General features: G+C 50.0%; 1 protein-coding gene across 5 annotated transcripts in view; it reads right to left on the bottom strand.

Annotated features, from left to right (window-relative positions):
- Nucleotides 1–4,568, bottom strand: part of SLC39A11 (solute carrier family 39 member 11) — a 349,675-nt gene that overhangs the window by 215,731 nt on the left and 129,376 nt on the right. The gene's annotated exons all lie outside the window — the stretch shown is intronic.

Raw genomic sequence — 4,568 nt, 5'->3', positions numbered from 1 at the left:
CTCCTAATTGTTTTTATGTGTAACGACAGGGACTTCCCTGCTGGAAAGAACACAATCAATGCTGACTAAGGTTGTCCTGAGCACATCTTGCAGAGGCCTGCTGAAGGGTCACCATGTGAGCCTGGCCTGTTAGGGGAGAGAGGAGACTTCCGGTCCATCACATCTGAGTTGCAAGAGACATCTCTATGCATCCTCCTCTGCCATCCTCACCGAATGCGTCTGCCTCCCCTGCCAGCTGATGATGAGTCTGGGGTAACCCAGGAGTCAGGAGGCCCGAGAGTTAGTTCTGTGTGGGACCACAAACTGCAAGTCGCTGGCACGTCCTGGACATCTCCAGCTCCAAAATGCTGTGACCCTCCAAACTGTGTTTCATTGGGACAACTGACTTAGTTTTAAGTTACTTGGAGCTATTTTCTTTCTCTGGTCCCAGGAAGAGAGATGCACCAGAGAGAACAAAGCAGAACAGAATACCAGAGGCACACAACCCAAAGAGGACATGGGAGGTTGAACAGGCCGTGCACGCTGACAAAGACAGCCCAGGTGGAATGGGGCTTATCGTGAACGCGTTTCTTGAAGGCAGGACTGCACCGACCCCATCCCAGATGCTAGCATTGTTGCTGCCGATTACACAGGTTCGAACCCTAATTCCTCATCTTTCCCATCAGCCCATTCTTCTCTGAGGCTGCCCATCTCAGCGAGCGGCATCAAATTCATCCCAGTGTCACGGGCTCTAAACCAGCTTCCATGCCTTCTTAAGCACTTTCCATAACAGGCAAAAGGAACAAAAAATAAACAACTGTGATCTTAAGTACCTGAAACCAAAGTGCCACCTGTGCTGCTCCAGCTTAAGGAGCTTCTGAAAAAAATTAACATCTGAAAAACAAAACAAAATGATATGAAAAGAGCCCAGATTGCCAGGCTTTGGCAGCTGCCCCCTAAATCTCCGGGTAACAAAAGCCTGCCAGGAATATCCTAACGGGGGCTGGTACGGCCCAAGACACTTGTCTGCTCTGTTTCCCCAAAGCACATTAAAAACACATTTCCTAGTTTAATAGACTTACAAGCTGAAATGAATGTGTCAGAACTCTTATAAAGATGATAGAGCCTGCTGGCCCAGCAAATGTTAAATTTTGCATAAGGAGACAGTATCCCTAACTCCTCAGTAGATACTTAATGAATATTTCAAACCAAGAGCCCCGGCAGCTGTGCTCTAAAGGCTCCCGATGAATTAAATGGGTTTTCATTACTGCCAGGATTAGCCTCTTCGTTGCCTCTCATTTTCTCCCCTCTCCTTCACTTGTCCACCACAAACGAGCCTCTCCAGGCTGATCTGGCCATGGGGCGATCAGGGGATGGGGCTGGTCAGCGTACTGGTTGAAAAGTGTCCCCTTAAAATTCATCTCCACTCGGAACCTCAGCACATCATAACCTTACTTAGAAATAAATAGGGTCTTTGCAGATATAATCAGTTAAGAAGCAGTCACACTGGATTCGGGCGGGCTCTCAATCCAATGACGGGATCTTTATAAGAGAANATTGACTAGGGGTTCCTACAGGCATTTAGTGGCTGGGGACCAGGGGTGCTAAGCACCATGCAATGTCACTGTACTGCGGGAACTGTCCCACCCCAAATGCCAATAACCCAATAGTCTCCTTCCCACAAAACAGTCAAGGCAGATGTTCCAAGGATGGTGGGTTGGGAGGGTCATCATGTGAGGGCCCAATTAAGGAAGAGGTTAGTGGCCACTTGAGAGCATCTAGGCAAACATCACACAACCTCAGAAGACCTGATTTTGAGCCAACATTTCTATTGAATTGAAAGTGTTTCGAATATTGAAATTTTACATTTTAAGTTGAAAGCTGCACCTCTATTGCTCAAGGGGAGGGAAATAGGAACCAAGGCCCTTTGCTAGTCGTATCTGATGACTGCCTTCCCCTCCTAAGTCCTCTGATAGTGTCCCAGGCGCCTCGGAAACCGTGAATTTCATTTCCATTAAGCACCCTATAGATTAAATACCGTAATTGCCAATTACTTCAAAGAAGACACTGTGTTTAGAAAATAAGACGCATCTTTGTGTTTAATGTACGGTGGGGAAGAGCTCCCTCCGGAGAAAGGCAAAGCGCCCGTCTACCTGCGTACCCAGTGAGATGCGGCGCTGAAATGTCCCTGACTTTGCACACGTAACTTAGATGGGGGAGCAGGGAGGGAGGCAGCGAAGAGAAAGGCAGGGAGGACGGAGCCTCCGCAGCCCTAGGCTAGAGCGCTCCTAATCAGTCGTTCAGAATCCAGGTTGAGCCAACACGTCCTGCTCTGCCAGTCGAGATGGATGATCAAAACTTGCTTTCGTGCAGCCTTCCACATTCAGAATTTTAAACAGGCTTCTGGAGCTCACGACTTCCCAACAGCAGGCTGGCGGGGAAGCCAGGAGCAGCTCATTCGTTCTGGGAGAGCTGTTTCAATTTCATGCCAGTTGTAGCCTTTCCCGTACCCTCCCTTTGAGGTCAAGCAATCGGCCCGCCAAGCCAAGGTTTCACTCTGCTCGCCCAATCCTGAAAACTGGCTGAGCCTCAGGACTGCTTAATCCAATCACTCATAAAAATGAGCTCTGAGGTCTTGGCCAGATAACAGGATCCTGTCAGATGCCTGCGCAGTCTCCATCCTGGGCCCTACTGCTCTTTTCCAGACCGAGGCGGACAGCAGAAGCGCGGGGGAGAGGAGTGGTACAATTAGACCCTCAGGTTGAGCAGTGTTGGAACATAAGACCCCACAAAAACGAAAATGAATATGGTGAGTCCTCTTTATCCCCTGGCTGCTGTACACGTACAAGAAGCGGGTACCACTTGACACTAAGCGGTTAATACTTCCAATTAATAGGGCTGGATGACGGGTAAGTGGAAGGACTGTCCCTGAGACGCTAAGAAAGGCGACTTCAAGGAGAAGCTCTTTCTCCGTAAGCAATCTCACTGTGTCTAGACTTTTCACAGGGCCCGGCCCCAGATGGATGGCAGGGACCCTAACAACAGATGGCTTGGATGAGTTTAATGAGCACTGCAGGCTAATGGGCGTCCACTCAGTGAAGCCAACCCAAAGCAAAAGGCTGGAGGAGAGCTTCACCCAGATCTCATCTTCCAGAACGAGCGACGGGCCCTGGCTGGAACATGCCCACATGGATCTCCAGGCAAATGGCACCAGGGGGACCAACAGAGCCCGAGAGAAGTCTCCAAGGACTGCCCGTATCCGGGGCTAGCGGGAGGCTGGGGATTCACTCCAGCCTCAGGTACAGAGGAAGGAAGGAGGGGAGGCAGGTCCCCCGAGACAGCAGAAGAAGAGGATGTAGGTACACAACGAGAGGTACAGGGAGCAAGACACAAAGTGGGGGGTGACGGAGACCAGGAGAGGTCGGGCTGAGGAAGAGACGGGGCAGAAGGTTACTGCGGCAACACCTCCCAGAAAGCACAGCTGTGTAACTAAGCCCAGGGAGGACGCTTGCAGTCCCTGGTGTCATGGCCTCACCTGGGTCTGTGCCTGAGAGCCTGTGCCCAGGCTCCAGCTCTCAGACTCCAAGATCTGAGCCCACTGCCCAGGTTTTAAGGTCACAGGAGCCCTTCCCCTACAGGCCAGGTGGACAGAGGAGGCCTCCCAGCTGTTCTTGGTAGGCACATGGGCGAGGAATTAAGGAGCAGGAAGGGGGTCTCCGCAAGTCACTCATCTCAAACTTTCACACTGCACAGGGAGTCCCTCTATAACTTCTCTGGTTCCTGGTCACCTAGCCTGTCCTTGAATCCTTCCAGTGATGGGGAGCTCAGTCCATTCATGAGTCCTTGAGCCCATGTTACCACCCCCCTTGTTCTGACCCTACCCGCCGTCTCTTCTCCTCAACCCCCAACTCTCTATAATTTTTCACATCTATCTCATGGTATATCATTCCCTCGCCACACATCTGTGTTTCTTTAATTTCTTCAGGGGTTTCCTTTTCCTCTGAGAAACCTCCTTGTCCAGCTTAGGGACAATCTGCTCTTTGCCCGTGTGGTTACTCCATCCCTGAGTTGGTCCAAATGGAACTGCTGTACATCTGTCTGAGACCCTGAGAGCATGAGGGACCCAAATGTGCTCAGTGACTGGAGAATCTACATCCCAACCCAAAAGCTGTCTGTATTTCTCAATATGGGCAGCAAAATCTCCACAGTCTGGGCAAAAAAAAAAATCCCGCACCCAAGAACCCTGAGCGCTTAGGCCATTTACTGTCCAGATAGAATAACAATGACTAATATTCACTGAAGGCATGCAATGCGCTAAGCACTATGGAAAGCGTTTTACATGCATCCACTTAGCCCATATTCAGGAGGTAATTGCAACTGCAGGAGGTAATTGCAACTGCAGGAGGTAATTACTCTTCTCCTCATTTTAGTTACAGAAACAGAGGGAGAGGCAGGTTAGGATGGTTGCCCAAGGTCTAGCAGCTGCTAAGGGGTCGAGTCAGAATTTAAACCCAGTCTCACTGTAGAACCTATTCTCTGGTCCACGCCAACTCTGTACCATTTCTTTTTTTCTTTCTTTTTTTTTTTTT

The sequence above is a fragment of the Hipposideros armiger genome, unplaced genomic scaffold (assembly GCF_001890085.2).
Source record: "Hipposideros armiger isolate ML-2016 unplaced genomic scaffold, ASM189008v1 scaffold_150, whole genome shotgun sequence".
In the NCBI taxonomy this organism is placed as follows: Eukaryota; Metazoa; Chordata; class Mammalia; order Chiroptera; family Hipposideridae; genus Hipposideros; species Hipposideros armiger.
Note: the sequence above shows the minus strand (reverse complement) of the source record. Positions and strands in the feature narration are given on the sequence as shown.